Source organism: Hyla sarda, chromosome 5 (assembly GCF_029499605.1).
Source record: "Hyla sarda isolate aHylSar1 chromosome 5, aHylSar1.hap1, whole genome shotgun sequence".
NCBI classification, from domain to species: domain Eukaryota; kingdom Metazoa; phylum Chordata; class Amphibia; order Anura; family Hylidae; genus Hyla; species Hyla sarda.
Window position 1 is genome coordinate 78,520,923 of NC_079193.1, and position 20,017 is coordinate 78,540,939.

General features: G+C 44.6%; 1 protein-coding gene across 11 annotated transcripts in view; it reads right to left on the bottom strand.

Moving 5' to 3' along the window:
* The window catches only part of HDAC9 (histone deacetylase 9), a 656,589-nt gene that overhangs the window by 208,893 nt on the left and 427,679 nt on the right, over window positions 1-20,017 (bottom strand). The window contains exon 1 of one of the 11 annotated variants that reach the window (XM_056519751.1): window positions 6,213-6,302. The exons of 9 other annotated variants lie outside the window; for them this stretch is intronic. The gene's annotated coding sequence lies outside the window, so the exon portion shown is untranslated. Of the gene's footprint in view, window positions 1-2,385; window positions 2,427-6,212; window positions 6,303-20,017 lie in introns of those variants that run through there. One more of the 11 variants, XM_056519748.1, reaches the window with a different exon arrangement.

Here is a 20,017-nt window from a genome sequence, read left to right on the forward strand (position 1 = left end):
TATTGCCACACACTGTACCCACTGAATATATTACTGCCACACACTGGGCCCCTGAATATAATACTGCCACACACTGTGCCTCTGGTATATTACTGCCACACACTGTACCCCTGAATATAATACTGCCACACACTGTACCCCTGAATATAATACTGCCACACACTGGTCCCCTGAATATAATACTGACACTGGGCCCCTGAATATAATACTGCCACACACTGTGCCTCTGGTATATTACTGCCACACACTGTACCCCTGAATATAATACTGCCACACACTGTATCCCTGAATATAATACTACCACATACTTTGCCCTGAATATAAACCTGCCACCCACTGCGCCCCTGGTATATTACTGCTACCCACTGTGCCCCTTAAAATAATACTGCCATCCACTGTGCCCCTGAAAATAATTCTGCCACACACTGGGCCCCTGTTATATTACTGCCACACACTATTCCCCTGCAACATTACTTGCAGATGCTATGCTCTAATTGACTAATTGTACCTCTGTGTCTCTTAAAACAATAAAATGAAGCCACTGTGCCTATAGAATGAATGACGCCACTGTAACCCCAGAATTAATGATGCCACTGTGACCACAGAATTAATGATGCCACTGTGACCACAGAATTAATGATGCCACTGTACCCACAGAATTAATCATGCCACTGTGACCACAGAATTAATGATGTCACTGTGACCACAGAATTAATGATGTCACTGTACCCACAGAATTAATGATGCCACTGTCTCCCACAGAAATAATGACACAACTGTATCCCCAGAATTAATGATGCCACTGTGCCTCCAGAAGTAATGATGCCACTGTGACCATAGAATTAATAATCCCACAGTACCCAAAGAAATGATGATGCCACTGTGCCCCACAGAATTAATGATGCCACTGTGCCTACAGAATTAAGGATGCCACTGTGTCCCACAAAATTAAGGATGCCACTGTGACCACAGAATTTATGATGCCACTGTGCCCACAGAATTTCTGATGCCACTGTGCCCACATAATTAAGGATGCCACTGTGCCCACAGAATTTATGAAGCCACTGTGCCCACAGAATTTATGATGCCACTGTGCCCACAGAATTTATGATGCCACTGTGCCCACAGAATTAAGGATGCCACTGTGCCCACAGAATTAAGGATGCCACTGTGTTCCACATAATTAAGGATGCCACTGTGCCCACAGAATTAAGGATGCCACTGTGCCCACAGAATTTATGATGCTACTGTGCCCACAGAATTTATGATGCCACTGTGTCCACAGAATTTATGATGCCACTGTGCCCACAGAATTTATGATGCCACTGTGCCCATAGAATTAAGGATGCCACTGTGCCCACAGAATTAAGGATGCCACTGTGCCCACAGAATTAAGGATGCCACTGTGCCCACAGAATTAAGGATGCCACTGTGTTCCACAAAATTAATGATGCCACTGTACCCACAGAATTAATGATGCCACTGTGCCCCAGAATTAATGCCACTGTGCCCCCATATGAATTTTGCCACTGTAACTCTCCATCTGTTGTAAAACTACAACTCCCATCATGCACAGACAAAAGGTCATGATGGTAGCTGTAGTTCTACAATAACTGGAGAGTCACAGATGGGGGAACACAAACTTTTACCTGAGAGCTTAGGCTCGCCCTCCCAGGTCCCGCACTGCTCCGCTGCTCTGGCCTCTTCTAGTCAGGCCTGGCCAGAGCAGATGATGCAGGCAGCTAATGGTGCTGCCTGCATCATAGGAGAAGCGCAGGGCAGGGACACAGCGCTCCTTTGCTCTGGGCCGCGGCCATTCATTTGTATTGGCGTCTCAAAGACACCACTACAAATGAATAAGGGGAGATCCAGCGGATAGTCCGAATGACTGGCGGACGCAGTCCAGATCTGGACCGTGGTCCGCCAGTTGAGAACCCCTGATATAGGACATAGATCAATGTTTCCTAACCAGGGTGACTCCAGTTGTTGCAAAACTACAAAACTTAGCATGCTGGGAGTTGTAGTTTTGAACAGCTGGAGGCACCTTGTTAAGGAAACACTGATCTATGTCCTATCTCAGTTTTTCCCAACCAGAGTGCCTCCAGCTGTTACAAAACTACAACTCCCAGCATGCATGGACAGTATTGTAGCTTTGCTTTGGAGACACCTTGGTTGGGAAACACCTATTTATGTCAGTGTTTCCCAACCCTCCAGCTGTTGCAAAACTACAACTCCCAGCATGCTAGGAGTTGTAGTTTTGCAACAGCTGGGGGCACCCCTGGTGAGAAAGGGGTGGGTGGGGGGTGAGCAGGGATTGTGCTGGGAAGGGGGAGGGATGATGCTGGAAAAGGGTGGGCATGGATGGTGGGGGGTAGTTTACCTTACCTGCCTTAGAACACTCCTGGGCTCCTGTATCCTCCAGGCACTTCCTGCTTGCTGGGGTCATGTGATGTTTTGGTGTCACATGACCCAAGCAGAGCAGTAGAAAGCTGCCAATCAGGGGCAAGAGAAGCTGAGTAAGTGCCGGATAACTCCACAGACTCGCTGTGTGCACGCTCCCTCTGCACTGCAGACTGAGTATACAAAAATAGCTTGTGACAGGGATGAACGCTGGGACAGGGTGTCACCCCACCAGAGGGTGTCACCCGGTGCGGCCCGCACCCCACGCACCCCCCTAACAACGCCACTGGCTGGAGGCTCCGTTTTGGAAGCCCTGCCGTACAAGACGTTTTTAATTTTTATTGGGGGGGACAGTGTAAGGGGGTGTATATGTAGTGTTTTACCCTTTATTATGTGTTAGTGTAGTATAGTGTAGTGTAGTGTTTTTAGGGTACATTCACACTGACGTGTTACGGTGAATTTCCCGCTAGGAGTTTGCGCTGCGGCGAAAAATTTGCCGCAGCCCAAACTTGAAGCAGGAAATTTACTGTAAACCTGTCCATGTGAATGTACCCTGTACATTCACATGGGGGGGCAAACCTCCAGCTGTTTAAAAACTACAACTCCCAGCATGTACTGACAGACTGTGCATGCTGGGAGTTGTACTTTTGCAACAGCTGGAGGCACACTGGTTGGAAAACCTTCAGTTAGGTTCTGTTACCTAACTCAGTATTTTCCAACCAGTGTGACTTCAGCTGTTGCAAAACTACAACTCCCAGCATGTACTAATCACCGAAGGGAATGCTGGGAGATGTAGTTATGCAACAGCTGGAGGTACCCAACTACAACTCCCAGCATGCCGAGACAGCTGTTTGCTTTCTGTGCATGCTGGGATTTGCAGTTTTGCAACATCTGGAGAGCTACAGTTTTTAGACCAGTGCACAGTGATCTCCAAACTGGGGACCTCCAGATGTTGCAAAACTACAACTCCCAGCATGCCCAGAAAACAAACAGCTATGTGGGCATGCTAGGAGTTGTAGTTTTGCAACATCTGGAGGGATATAGTTTAGAGACCACTGTATAGTGGTCTCAAACTGCAGCCCTCCAGCTCTTGCAAAACTACATATTCCAGCATGCCCAAACAGCTGTCTGGGCATTCTGGGAGTTGTAGTTTTGCAACATCTGGAGGGCTACAGTTTAGAGACCACAGTCTCAGACTGTAGCCTTCCAGATCAATTTACCGGCTTCCGTAGGATCCCGGGAGCCGTCCTCTTCAGACGCACGTCACACCGCCCGCCGATCACCGTCGCCGCAGCCTCCGGATCGGTAAGTGGATGTCGGCGCCCGGTCCCCTTCGGTTCCCCTTTCTGCCCCGCCTATTGTGGGTGGGCAGGACGGGGAAAACGAAAGTTAACTCCCCCTGTCCCCGGTCTGCTATTGGTCATCGCCTCTGACGATCAATAGCAGACCAATAGGAGGGGTGGCAACCCTGCCACCTCACTCCTATGCCTACAGGGGGATCATGGGTGTCTTAGACAACCGTGATCCCCCTTCTATTCCGGGTCACCATAGACCCGTATGACCCGGAATCGGCGCAAATCGCAAGTGTGAATTCACTTGCGATTTGCGCCGATCGCCGACAGGGGGGGGGGGGGGTTCTGATGACCCCCCTGGGCATTTGCGCGGGGTGCCTGCTGGTTGATATCAGCAGTCACCCCGGCCCGGTCCCGGCCCGGCGCGCAGCAGGGACCGAAATTCCCACGAGCGTATGGATACGCCCTGGGTCCTTAAGTACCAGGACGTCAAGGCGTATCCATATGCCCTAGGTCCTTAAGTGGTTAAAGGGGTACTCCGGTGGAATTTTTTTTTTTTTTTTTTTTAAATCAACTGGTGTCACAAAGTTAAACAGATTTGTAAATTACTTCTTTTTAAAAATCTTAACCCTTCCAGTACATATCAGCTGCTGTATGCTCCACAGAAAGTATTTCTTTCTGGAGTTCTTTTTAGTCTGACCACAGTGCTCTCTGCTGACACCTCTGTCCGTATCAGGAACTGTCCAGAGCAAGAAAGGTTTTCTATGGGGATTTGCTTGTACTCTGGACAGTTCTTGACATTGACAGAGGTGTCAGCTAGAGATGGGCGAATTTAAAAAAAAATTAGATTAGTCCGATTCGCCGAATTTTCTGAAAACTTTTGGTATGATCTGAATATATTTGCGGCAAATCACTATTGAAAACGGCTATTTCCAGACTTCAGAGAGCCTCATTAGGGGTGCAGAACACTTTGCCTTGCCATAACATGCATAGGGAGTGTGCTGTGTTAGTGAAATAATACTGTTATTCAGTATGACATGAAGATTACAGGTGTCGCTATGAGAATCAATGCTGCAGAGTGGCACAATGAGTCTGGATGTGGCAGCAGGGTCGGGAGTCCATATGGCATCACAATGGTTGCTTGCAGTCTTTGAATGGGGAGTGCTTCCTGTGATAATCTCAATTGGCAAACTATGAAATAACTTCTAAACTCTCCCGGCCTACATGCAGTGATGCGGGCTTGAGGTCAAGGGAATTCCCCTGTGCCAATCTGTATTGTCAGTAACACTGATTAGTGACCACACAGTGTCTGCTCCCTCTTTAGGCAGAACAAATGTGGGCTTGAGGAGAATGGATTTGCCCCTGTAAAATCTGTATTGTCAGTAACTGTGATTAGTGCGCACACACAGTCTCTGCTCTCTCAGCAAAATGGTAAATGCCCATCTTTGGCAATGGCTGCTTAATATATAGGGCTGTGACATCACAGGGCTGGCTGCTGATAGGCTGCATGCCACCATGTGATTCAGGGTGATCCCACCTACCCGCCTTCCCAGACTTCCTTGCCTCATGTCCTCATACGTGTAGCCGCCATTTTAACCCCCCCGGCCCATGTAGGGAATTAAGCTATTCGTTACCACGAAGCGCGAGGTATCAAATTTTTCATGAACGAATTCGACTTCGTCAGCTTTTATTCACCCATCTCTAGTGTCAGCAGAGAGCACTGTGGTCAGACAGAAAAGAACTCCAGAACTAAATACAACTTCCTGTGGAGCATAGATCAGCTGATAAGTACTGGTAGGTTGATTTAAAAAAAATGTGTTTTCGATTGGAGTACCCCTTTAATTCACCTTCCTCCGTTTACTCGTAGCTCCCATATTGGGGTGCTCTGTCTGGGGTCGGTGACTTTGCTTTCCCCCGAGAGTAGTATCTACTGCAGGGGGAACTGACAGTGCAGCTCTTCAATCAGCTATTAAAATTCTGATGTGATTCTAGGATTTAGTCTGTCATTTACTCTCAACAGTGGATGATGAACTGATATAAGAGAGAGGGTCCTGCCTGTGAGGGTTTACAATCTAGAAAAAACACCCCAAAAAATGCACACATATAACCACGGGTTTATTTTGGGTGTTTTTTTCAGCCTATAGAAGTCTATTGGAGGAAAACTGCCACTAACTAAATTTAAAAAATGCCACAGCTACACCATGTTGCTTTTTTGAAAAAGCGGATCAGAAAATTGCCAAAAACAAAAAGTCATTGAATCCTTTTTGCTGGATGGACTAATGGCTTTGGCGCAAAAAAAAAAAAAGCTGCAGTGGTGTCTTTTTAAAAGGTGGAGAGACAAATAAATACTGTATATACTCGAGTATATGCCGACCCGAATATAAGCCGAGGCCCCTAAATTCACCTCAAAAACCCAGGAAAAGTTATAATTGTAGTTTTGAAACATCTGGAGGTCCGCAGGTTGAAGACCACTGCCGGGCCTTCGTCATCATCCAGACCCCCCTTTAGTTTTGTACTCACCTCCCCTCAGTGGGAAGTTAGGGTGAGCTGGTCCGGGCCATCTATGCTGCAGGGACCGTCCGGTGGGGAGGGTTAGTCATTCTTCACCGGCGGGGGCCCTCTTCTCCGCTCCGGGCCTGGCCCTGGACTAGTGACGTTGCCTTGACGACGTTGCCTGCACATGAACGTCCCTGTGCGTCATCGTCAAGGCAACGTCACTAGTCCGGGGCCAGGCCCGGAGCGGAGAAGAGGGCCTTCCCGGTGAAAATGGACAGCCCGGAACGACTAACCCTCCCCACCGGACGGTCCCTGCCCCCATAGATGGCCCGGACCAGCCCACCCTAACTTCCCACAGAGGGGAGGTGAGTACAAAACTAAAGGGGGGGGGGGGGGCTGGATGATGACGAAGGCCCGGCAGTGGCCTTCAACCTGCGGACCTCCAGATGTTTCAAAACTACAACTCCCAGCATGCCCAGACAGCTGATGGGACTGTCCGGGCGTGCTGGGAGTTGTAGTGTTGCAACATCTGGAGGTCCGCAGGTTGAAGACCACTGAAAGGGATTGACAGGTGGAGAGTTCACTCAAACTCAGCTTATACTCGAGTATATACGGTAAATAAGCAGAACAAAAGAAAAACATGTTGTTCTGTCTTGCTGATGTCACATTAAAAAACTGTACTGTGTTAACAGTGCTCTATATTTTTTTCTTTAGTCCATGTTACAGGAGAATTTATATTCTCAGCTATTGGAGGTTCACCTGCACTTTCCAATAAAACAAAGAATTACGGGGGAGGGATAAAACAAACACAAAATGATTTTTCTAAGATGTATGGCTTTTGCTAGAAAACCCCACAGTAATTCCCAGTTTGAAATCTGCAAGAATGGAGCCCCCAAACAACACAAGTCTGTCAGCAAATCACATTACAAATTATGGGCTGTGTGCATAAAACCATGGATGCTGCGCTCTCCCCCACACACAAATTACATGCTAAGTATGTGACAAAAAACCTATGGTAAGAACATGTCATCATCTTGTCTGGTCGCTCACAAGCAGTCACCTCTAATAAGGTACCGGCTACAATGAAACCAATGGGATCAGTACGAGCCACGCAGACCGCGACTCATGGTTTGGCCTCATAGAAAATCCTGTACAGTTTATGCTAATATCATGTTTACTCTTTGGAAAGCGATATGACGTGAGAGTGACTCAGGCTTGTTTATTGCAGAGATCTTTCATACTTTAATAGCATGATAACAAAAGAGTGACAACCTTGACAAATGCATTATTTTATACAATTTCAGAATGGTAAGGAATTGCCCCCCCCCCCCCCCCCATATTATCCTTATTATAAAGTATGGGACATCAATCAGCCCAGCAACAAATGATCAATTCTGCTATAGTGCCTCCACAGGTTAAATTAGGCATTACATACATACAGAGATAACTATATATTTTTGTCTACACTTACTGCATAATTTGGCAATTATATTTTGTAACACAGGACTGGCTGCAATTGAAAACTCTAGAACTGCTTCTATAGAGAATTGTACCATCAGACGTACACGTAAAAATAGTGATCTTAGTGAGTACAGTAAAATCATGGCCCTAGGTAAAGCTCATTATCCCAGTGTAAACCTTGGTGATTTCCTATGTAGCAGAGTACTTTGGGCCTCCTAAGGCTATGTTCACATGACGGAATTTCCGCAATTCCACACAAATTCTGATCAGTAAAGCTTGCTGAACTGAACTGTATTGGAATTGCGGCAGAATTTCTGTGTTTTCAGAACACAGAATTCCTCAAAATTCAATCCCCATCAACTTCAATGGATATCTGCTGCGGAATTTCACAAATATCAGATATAGTAAACTGGATGCGGAAAGTGGAATTTCTGCAGTGGAATTCCCGACGCAGAAATTTGGCTGTCTGGTTAGGACAATTGAATCCCATTAAAGTGAATGTGGAGTAAAACTCTTCTGATAGTACAGTAAAATTCTTCTAAGGAATTCCTCACGGAAATTCCCCCGTCTGAATTTAGCCTAAGTGACCATTCCCCCTGCCACCCCTTTTGTTGCGCTCTTGGTTAATACAAACCACCGGGCCCCAAACTTCTGTCAGGTGCCACCATGCTTCACAAAACACAGCAAGTCTAAAAAAAGTTCATATTTTCTGTGTTTATGATGTTTATGAGTCCTTACAAGATATGCTAAATTGAGACATAAGTTTATTTTGTAATATCTATAAAATTCATTGTGGGATTTACATATAGAATATATATATTTGTAAACAAGCATGATTATCTTCATTTGGAGAGTCTAGAATGGAATATCAACCCTAAGCCATTCTCTTGACTGATGAAGATAAGTCTTCATTTATACTTCTATAAAACAGCCTGGGATTTGAGAAATGAAGGAAAATGTTGTGATTAGAGATGAGTGAATCGAAGCTGACGAATGTAGATTTGTTACGAATTTCATGAAAAATTTGATTTGCAACAATTGCGAATATCACTGCGATTCTATTGCGCAAATTGCTTAATTAAACTCCATTTAGTGCGGTCCAGGCTCAAGGGCATCTAAAATGGCGAATCCACATGTGAGAACATGGGGCAAGGAACTCTGGGATGGCAGGAAGGCAAGGCGGGAAGGCAGGTAGGAGGGATGACCCTAAATAACATGCAGGATGCAGCCTATCAGCAGCCAGTCACCCCTGTGATGTCACAGCCCTATGTTATGTCAAGGGCCTAGATACTGTGAAAGTCCAGGCCAAAGTAATCACTGACTGGTGTTTTACTCCAATACGTTTTTTTAAGCGTACTGTAGCGCATTTTTCTGCTCTCATAAGTGCATACTACATACCTACATCTAAGTAGTGTACTATTTTGTACCAGTTAATCTGTCAAGGGCCTAGATACTGTGAAAGGTCAGGCAAAAGTACTCACCGGCTGGTATTGTATTCAAATACTTTTTTAAGTGTACTGTAGCACATTTTTATGCCCTCATACGTGCGTACCACATATGTACATCTAAGTAGTGTGTTATTTTGTACCTGTTAATCTGCCAGGGGCCTAGATACTGGGAAAGGACAGCCAAAAGTAATCACCATCTAGTGTTTTACGCCAATGCGTTTTTTAAGCGTTCTGTAGCATATTTTTCTGTTCTCAATAGTACATACCACATATGTACATCTAAGTAGTGTATTATTTAGTACCTGTTAATCTGTCAAGGGCCTAGATACTGTGAAAGGACAACCAAAAGTAATCACTGGCTCGTGTTTTACTCCAATACTTTTTTTAAGCGTATTGTAGAGCATTTTTCTGCACTCATAAGTGCATACCACATACATACATCTAAGTAGTGTACTATTTTGTGCCTGTTAATCTGTATAGGGCCTAGATACTGTGAAAGTCCAGGCAAAAGTAATCACCAGCTGGTGTTTTACTCCAATACATTTTTTTAAGCGTACTGTACCGCATTTCTCTGCCCTCATAAGTGCATACCACATACGTACACCTAAGTAGTGTACTATTTTGTACATGTTAATCTGTCAAGGCCATACATACTGTGAAAGGCCAGGCAAAAGTACACACCTGCTGCTGTTCTAGACAAATACTGTTTTAAGCATAGTGAAGCGTATTGTACTCCCCTCATATACGCACTAAGTATGTCAGGCAGAGAAGTGCCAGGACGTGCACAGCGGAGTGGCAGAGGCCTAAATTCATCAGGCAGAGGTCGCAGCAGACTAGGGATGAGTGGCAGCAGGAGTCGCAGCAAGAGGCCTGAGCTCCCAGTATCAGCTAGCGGTCGTGTCTCGACCAGAAACCCATCTGCCGTAATCGATTGGTTAACACGGTCATCCACTTCATCACAAGTGAAATCTGATACCTCCAGTCAACAGTCGGTAGGATCCCCAGACACAACCCTCAGTTGGCATGGCCAGGAGCAGTCCCTGTCCTCCCATTGCCTCTGTGCTATGCTGTTCCCTCCTAAAGAAGTATCTTATGCTGTTGGTTCAGCTCCACTATTCAGTGAAGACAATCTAATAGAGGACAGTCAGCAGCTACTGCCCAGTCAAGAAGTAGAGGAGACATCTAGGCAGGCAAGTAGTGATGAGGAGAGTGACGTGGGAGGCAGACACTGTTGAGGAACCTGAGGAGGACACCAGTGACGTGCAGACACAACTCAATGAGGAAGAAGACAATCACACGTGGGAGCTGGGTGCAGAAGGGGCTTCATCATCATCAGGAGAAGAGGGTTGCAGGTTGCCCGTGAGGCAGCAGCTGAGCAAGCAAGGTGGTAGCATGGTTTTCAGTCAGCATGGTGGCAGAAGTGGAAATTCTGGAGCCAAACGTGCCCCGGGGAGACCACCTACTTCGCGGCAGCCTACCTTCCCGGGAGGTAGTGGAACAGGGGTTCCTGGAGACGGCGGCAGTAGCAGTCAATTAGTGCGGACTGCTGGCAGGAAAATCAGCTACTTGGTGATGTCGCAGTTTTTCATCAAGCATCCGAAGGAGGTTAACATAACCACATGCAAGATATGTCGGCAGAAAGTGAAGTGTGGCCAGGGTCCCAATGTTGGCACCACGGCCCTGCATCAATATATGCTTCGCTACTATAAAGCAGCCTGGAAGGGCCGTGGCTCCAATGTAGTGGTCCAACCTGCTGCATCACCCAGTGGCACACCCTCCTTGAGCTGCAGCGTCAGAACGGTATCCCCCAACATAGTCTAATTTGTGAGGTTGCCACACGGAATTCCACCCTTCATATGTTGGACCAACTGTACAAACAGAGAAATGCCATCACCGATTTCTTGATGATCCAAGTGGATAGGGGGACTGTGTAACTTCAATGTGAACCAGTGGCAGCTCAAACGTGACACCTGCCATTTGCTCAGGCCCTTTGAGGAAGCTACATTATTAGTAAGTCACCAGGATTACGGGATGAACAACGTCATTCCACTGCTTCATTTCTTACAAGTGTTGAAAACGATGGCTGGCCGGGGCACTGGAGATGTGGTGCCTACATTTCACAGCCACATGAGCCCTGTGGGGGCTGAACTGGAGGAAGAGGGGGAGGGCACAGTGGAGTACAGATTAGGTTTCGTGAAATGGGTGGTTTTTCTAGTAATCTGACAGGAGAGGAGGAGCAGGAGCAGCCAGAGGAGCTAGAGGTTTATGAGGAAGGTGAGACAGAGGACCCAGACACATCGTGGCAGTATGCAGTGGAGACGGAGGCAGGGAGTCCCTCCGAGTCACTTGCACAAATGGCACGATGCAAGCAAGATGCATGAGAGGGAGGACACAGAGGCATCCTATGTAGTCAGTTGGCCAATGCCTATTGGCTCCATTGTCCATCCTCTCGCAGTTCTTAATCCAGGGGCCCTCTTCGCTCACCTTCCACTGCCATGGCTGCTGGGGAGGGGTGGAGTGGGGTGGCCGGAGCAGTACCAGCTCCATCAGCAGCAGCCTGAGTCTACAGTCGCTGATGAGTACCTTTTTTCACCCACATAGTGAAGCAATGCATCACCTGAACCAGCAGGTGGTGGCATACCTTGACATGGCTATGCCATCACACCTTGAAGATCCATTGGACTTCTGGACAGCCAAACTTGATTTGTGGCCGCAACTAGCAGAGTTTGCCCTGGAAAAGCTGTCCCGCCCGGCCTATAGTGTGCCATCAGAGCGGGTGTTTAGTGTGACGGGAGCCATAGTCACCCCAAGGAGAACTCGTCTGTCCACGAAAAATGTGGAGAGAATGACCTTTGTGAAGATGAATCATGTATGGATGAGCCAGGATTTCCACCCACCAATGCCTGATGCATCAGAGTAGATTAACCATGGTGCCACACCAACACTTCACACAGATTTAAGGCCCTGCTCCCCAGTTAAAAACATTCCTCCACATCAGACCTTTTTTTTTATCCACCTTCCTCACCGGGTACTGGTATTGCCACCCACCGCACCACTCTATCACCGGGTCACTTTCAGGACTCCTGATGCTGCTGCCACCTCCAGGCTGCGCCATTCAGCCACTATATGGTCTTTTCATGCTTCATCACCTCCAGGCTTTGCTATTCAGCCATTATATGGTTTCCTCATGCTTCAGCCAACTCCAGGCTGTGCCATTCAGCCACTATATGGTCTCCTCATGTTTCAGCCACCTCCTCGCTGTGCCATTCAGACACTATATGGTCTCCTCATGCTGCCACAAACTCCAGGCTATGCCATTCTGACACTATCTGGTCTCCACATGCTTCAGCCAACTCCAGGCTGTGCCATTCAGACACTACATGGTCTCCTCATTCTTCACCACCTCCAGGCTGTGCCATTCAGCCACTATATGGTCTCCTCATGTTTCAGCCACCTCCAGGCTGTGCCATTCATACACTATATGGTCTCCTCATGATGCCACAAACTCCAGGTTGTGCCAATCAGCCACTATATGTTCTACTCATGCTGCCGCCAACTCCAGTCTGTGCCATACAGCCACTATATGGTCTCCTCATGCTTCAGCCAACTCCAGGCTGTGCCATTCAGACACTATATGGTCTCCTCATGCTGCCACAAAATCCAGGCGGTCATTCAGCCACTATATGCTCTCCTCATACCGATGCCACCTCTAGGCTCTGTCATTGTGCCGCCATGTGACTCCTTGTTAGATTTGATCCTTTGTAACCACTCACCCGGGCCCTGGACATTAAAACTTGGGAGTGTAATCTTAAATTTCAATTTCAAAATCTCCAATTTTAATTTTAAAATTCATCTTTTAATCTTAGGGATTGTGAAGCCCTATTGTCTACTCATACTGCCGCCAGCTCAAGGCTGTTCCATTCAGCCACTATATGGTTTACTGATGCTGCTGGGCCTGGGACATGTCTTCTTGTTAGATTTAGTCCTTTTTAAACACATGCCGGGGCCCAGGACATTAAAACTTGGGAGTGTAATCTTAAAGGGGTATTCCAGGAAAAAAAAAATTTAATTTGACTATGCTAAAGGGGCTGTAAAGTTAATGTAGTTCATAATATAGTGTCTGTACCTGTGTGTGACGGTTTTCTTACAATTCCTCTGTGATTTTCACCCCAATATTTATATTTAACAACATGCAATATGACTGTTGTCTCAGATTTTTCCCAGATTGCAATGCGGTCGAGACCTGACTCACTAGTCAGCTGATGACAGGGAGCCTGTCTGCTTCAATGGGTGGAGGGATCGCTTGGTGGGAGAGATCAATCTGCAACTAATGCAACAGCGGTAGGCACCCTGATTGAAAACCACAGGTCTTTTGAATGGATGCAGCTCATTTATGTTTCAATGGGTGGGGTGGCTGCTGTGCGGGAGGGAGGAAAATGGAATTATGGGATTTGTAGTCAAATAAATAAAACTCAAGCAGGAAATACCAGTGCACAAAAATCTAGCCACAGTGTTATGGTAATCTCACAACACAGCCATTTAGCCCAAAGAGCAGCACATATCCTTCCTAAGCATGTCCATTACTGTCTGCCAGGTACATACTAAAATCACCTTATGGTGGATAACCCCTTTCAATTTCAATTTCAAAATCTTCAATTTCAATTTTAGCCCTATTGTCTTCTCATGCTGCCACCAGCTCCAGGCTGTGCCATTCAGCCACTATATGGTTTACTGATGCTGCTGGGCCTGGGACATTACCTAACAATATTTTATGGTAGCACTAGTTACCATAAATCTTCAATTTTAAAATTCATCTTTTAATCTTAGGGATTCTGAATCCCTACTGTCTGCTCATGCTGCCGACAGTTCCCGGCTGTGCCATTCAGCCACTATGTGGTTTACTGATGCTGCTGGGCCTGGGACATTACCTAAAAAATTTTTTATAGTAGCGCTAGCTACCATAAATCTTCAATTTTAAAATCTTTTAATCTTAGGGATTGTGAAGCCCTATTGTCTACTCATGCTGCCACCAGCTCCAGGCTGTGTCATTGTGCCCCCATATGGTCTCCTTATGCTGTTGGCACCTTAAATTAAACTTTACAATTTTAATATATCTAAAATTTTCAATTTTAAATTTCAAAAATATCTTTAATCTTCTCTATTGTGAGGCCCTATGGTCTTATCAGGCTGTTGCCACCTCCAGACTGGGTCATTCTGCCACTATATGGTCTAGTCGTGCTGCCGCCAATTCCAGGCTGTGTCATTCTGCCAGATTATGGGCTCCTCATGCTGCTGCCACCTCTAGGCTCTGTCATTGTGCCACCATGTGACTCCTTGTTAGATTGTGTTTTGTGGTCATACAGTATTAGTTCAAAGTAAACACCGGGACATTAAACTAATATCTTAATTTAATCTTAAATAAAAAAAATAAAAAAATCTATGTAATCTTTTCAAGACTGAGGCCCTATGGTCGTCTACATCATATTATCTGTGGAATTATCACAAGAATCCAATGGAACAGCTTGGAGCGATAACAATGAACCATAACTGATTAAATGAAACATTCACACTTTAATAGTCAGGGGGGCACTGAGAAGCAGGGGCTGGAACAGGTGGTATCTCGCATGCGGAGGACCGCCAGCTCGATGCTCACCAGTATGGGTACTCAAAAAATGTAAAATTAAATTTCAATTTTAAAATAAAAAATGTAATTAAAATTACATAAAAATCTTTTTATTCTCTTCAATTTTTACATAATTGAGGCTCTGCAGCAGTGATTCTAAGAGCGATGCCTGTAATCTGCATGTCATACTGAATAACAGCATTATTTCACTAATATAGCACACTCCCTATGCGTGTTAGGACAAGAAATAGCCGTTTTTAATAGCGATTCTCTGCAAATAAATTCAGTCCGAAACTATTTTTTTTGGAAAATTCAGCGAATCGAACTAATCGAGTTTTTCAAAAGTTCCCTCATCTCTAGTTGTGATTTTTCTGGGTGAATTTAAGTTAAAATTGGTAAGTGTCAAATTGTATTTCAGGAAGCAGGTGGTTTCAGAAAACAGAATAATCTTATCCAGCAGTGTTTCTAAAGAGAGTTGGGTAGGGTTGACAGTCCTGTACTATCTTACCAAAGTTAAATATGAAAAATAATGGATGTAACAGAGCTGGGTTTATTCAACTGGCTCTTTTGTATACACTTAGTGTGTAACTTGAATTAAAACGAGTCAATAGGTTTCACTGAAAAAAATAAGGGATATCACATTATAAGATGAGAACAAGCTATGCCAAATAACACTGAGACCAGCTACACACTAGGAGGAACCGGATAAACTACAAAGCCAAACTCCGAATCATGGAGGGACACAAAAAATGCACTAAGCACAAACAGGTCTGAACAAGGGTCAAGATTCAAGACGCACAGAAACAGGTGTGAACACACACCTACAGAGAATACTAAACAAGACACAAACTGGACAGACTAAACCTAACCAGGTACACATATCAAGAGGAATATTAGAATAGAGCTAAAAGCTAACACTGGACAAAAAACAATGGCAATACAAAGTGCAAGTGCACACACAGAGACAAAGTACAGAGTGAATTCAATTCAGCAGCACCAGCTGGAAGGCACAGCAGGGTTCGAATAACCCCTTCTGTGCTGCTATTGGCCAGGGACTGTAACTCTTTCCAGACCAGAGAGCAACCTACACAGACTGGTCAGGTGCACTCATTACACAGTGATTGGCTGATTGGCTGTCTGGTAATGTCTCCCTACAGTACAGGGAGGTAGTACATGCACCAATGGCGGTCCTTGCAGCACAAGTGTTAGACCCACTCAGAGACTGAACGTGGTATTAATTATGTTTCCACTTTATTGAGAAGTTCAAATATTTTTCTAATTATTTTGTTGATGTTATGCTTATATGTATATATATATATATATATATATATATATATATAAAATTAAATAGAGAAAACAGACAATGATCTAATGCTTCTCAGCAACATTTATTAAACTAACAGGTCATTCGTGTACTTTATGATCATGAAGTGCAGCGCGCTAGCCACGTCACGCCCACCTGTAAGTAGTGGGTCCCTAACATCCCTAGCATAAAATGCCATAGCACTGGGCGACAACCACCACCGGCCAGCACTTGGTTTGCCCTCTGCCCCTCCCCCTCAGCCCAGCCCTATATAAATTAGCAGGAAGCTACACAGGGCCCCTTCCTTTCTGTCCCCCTCCCAGTCTGACTGGGAGAACATGGTAAGTGAGCTTATAAACCTTGTTCACACTGGTGTGGTGCTGTGTGGCATCCATTGCTGTAGCAGCACCATGTCTATGGGGAGGCGTGGTCCTGGACTGGTTTGAGTGGCATTGGGGCTTCTCTGCCAGTGGGTCCTTCCCCTGCGGCGGTGGTGGTCGCCACCCAGTGGTAGCCATTTTATGTTAGGGACCCACTACTTACAGGTGGCCATGACGTGGCTAGTGGGCTCTCACTTCATGATCATAAAGTACACTAACGACCTTTTAGTTTAATAAATGTTGCTGAGAAGCATTAGATCATTGTGCATGTTGTGGATGTGCGACCATGTCTGTTTTCTCTATTTGAATTCACATTGTGTTTTATATTTTATATCCCCCTCTTTTTCTGTTGTTTTTACTAGGTCTGCACTCTGCCACTCCCCCTCAGCCCAGCCCTATATAAATTAGCAGGAAGCTGCACAGAGCCCCTTCCTTTCTTTCCTTTCTGGCAGCCTCCCAGTCTGACTGGGAGCACATGGAAAGTGAGCTTTTACACCTTGGTCATACTGGTGTGGTGCTGTGCGGCGCCATTGCTGCCGCAGCACCATGTCTATGGGGAGGCGCGGCCCTGAGACTGGTTTGAGTGGCATTGGGACTGCTCTGCCAGTGGGTCGTTCTCCCTGTGGGCACTGGTGTTGCGGCGGTGGTGTTCGCCATCCAGTGCTACGCCATTTTATGTTAGGGACGTTACAGGTGGCCGTGACGTGGCTAGTGGGCTTGCACTTCATGATCATAAAGTACACTAAAGACCTGTTAGTTTAATAAATGTTGCTGAGAAGCATTAGAACATTGTGCATGTTGTGGATGTGCGACCATGTCTGTTTTTTCAATTTGATATATATATATATATATATATATATATATATATACAATCAAAAAATGTTGTAGTATCTTGTAATAACTTTTTTATTGGACCAATATAATTTTTTAGAGACAAGCTTTCGGGATTCCTCCCTTTATCATGTCCAAAGCAAATTGATAAAGGGAGGAATCCCAAAAGCTTGTCTCTACAAAATTCTGTTAGTCCAATAAAAAAAGGTATTGCAAGATACTGCAACATTTTTTGATTTGCATCTGCATCACTGGACTAATACGGCTATATATATATATATATATATATATATATATATATATATATATATATATATATATATACTCTCGAGTATAAGCCGACCCGAAAAGTTATTGACTCGACTATAAGCCTAGGGTGGGAAATACATCATCCCCCCCATGTAATCATCCAGATCCCCATCATCATCCAGACCCCCGACATCATCCCCGCCTGTCAATCCCTTCATCAGTGGTCTTCAACCTGCGGACCTCCAGATGATGGGGACATTGTGTGTACTGTAAGGGGCTGTGAAAAAGCTCCTGTCCTCTACATAGACAGTGATTTACAATTTCCAACAGCTCTTCTTTACTTTTATGTATAAGGACTTCCTTTATCTGAATTACTTGTCCACTTATTTTTCATAAATTCTCACTTTTCCCTGTTTTTTTATGACATGTTGGGGCTTCAGAACCAATTACCAGGTTTCCATTGAGTTATGATCTCACCATTCAAAGGTTCTAACACACAGTGGCCATCCTGGAACCAATGAATATTGTAATTTGAGGGAGCACTGTACTCAGATGCAGCAGCTTGTGTGATCTGCCCCCCCTGAAGACTGGGATGCTTTCCTCCTCTTCTACACACTAATCTCTCCTTGCCGAAGTAATAAGTAGAAAATAGTAAGTCAAGACATCCGGAAACCATATACTGTCATATCAATGTGACAAGTATCATGACAACAACCAAATATGTACAGAAGTTACGCAGACTATACAACAAGAAAGAGGTAGAATTTTCTATTTTCTTTTAAAAAAGCACTATTTAAAATAATCTAAAAATAAATAAATAACTAAATAAGTGTAAATTGTCCATAGCTTTTTACCTGCATGCTATCACTGTGTGTAGGAAGCAGGGGAATTGTAGCTTTAACATATATATATATATATATATATATATATATATATATATATATATATATTGAAAATAAACAGAACACAACATTTTTTTTATTTTGAAGAATAAGTATTTATAGCTATGGTTATGCTTTAAATCCGTCAGTTTCTCCCCATCAGTAAAAACGGTACTGACCTGTGCGATAAGATAGGTAAGTCAAGTAGGGGAAGTGAGTTTTTTTTTCTAAAAGCTTTAAATAACCTGAATGACAAAAGAGGAAGTGGAACCATCACAGGCTGCAAAATGCACATTACTTCAAACTTCTGCATTCTTTACAAATACCACTGTTGAGAAGGAATTTCATGTATCAGTCTCTTATCTGCCCTTTTTCTTGCTATTTCTATCAGTAAATATCACGCTGCAGTTATTGCATAGCCAGGGCTGGTGCAAGGATATTTGCCACCCTAGGCAAAACCTCAATTTGACCCCCCCGTGTAAAAATCAGGTTTTTCTCCAATCTGTAAACATGGCTTTTGACTGTGTTCCCCCATTTGTTTGTGAACAATACTGCATACAATGACTGAATAAAACCACCGTACTAGAACAGAACAATGCTGCCATACAATAACTTAATAACAACGCCATACTAGAACTGAACAATACCACAACCATGACTGAAAAAGAACGCCATTCCGTGACTGAATAACACAGTCATACAGGAACAGAACAATACCACCATACCGTGCCCGAATTAAAATGCCAGAACATGCATAGTCAGAAGTTCTGCGTGCGCAGCAGAAGCTCTGCACTCTTCTAATAGCCAGGGCTAGGGGTATCTTGTGCACTTTATCAGAAGACAGAGAAGTGGGACCTGAGTGAGGTAGCACTGTACTCTTCTATCAGTCCAGTGTGCACACAGTAACTTTCTTGCAGCGGACGGAGCAAGATAAAAAAAAATGTAATGTTAATTTTTAAACAGGGATCAATTTATTTGGGCAGGGACCTAAAAATGTAGCCGATAATAGTAAAAAGGTAGAAAGGGGCCATTTAAATGTACAAATAATATATTTTTTTATAATTCATTTTTCCATTTTTTTTATTAGTAATGCATTTTAGTATTGTGTTTAATAAAGTGTGTGTGTGTTTCACTTTTTTTCTCTATTTTTTTTTATTTTTTAGTTAGCACTACTACTCCTAGCATGGAACAGACTGTTCCATGATGGGAGCTGTAGTAACTTTACTAATAGACAGATCGCCCCAGGTGTCACTCCAGACTCCCTATGTGGTTGTCCTTTCTATTGCAGAGATGGAGCAATCACTTATTCATATTTTCCACAGAGAGCTGTGATTGGCCAGATGGTACAAGCCAACCACAGCTCTCTGTGGGAAATATGAATAATAGGTATATATACGGCATATACTCATACTACAGTGGGACCAGAAAAGAGCGTCCGGCCACTATACATTTATACAGGACAATCACATCAGGTGTCAGGAGTGACACTCAATGCGATCTGTCTATTAATGCAGGTACTACAGCTCCCAGCATGGAACACAGGACGACACGTACGAAGTGACACCTGAGGGGATCTGTCTATAAGCAAAGGTACTACTACCCCATCATGGAACAGTCTGTTCCCTGCTGGGAGTAGTAGTACTACCTAAAACA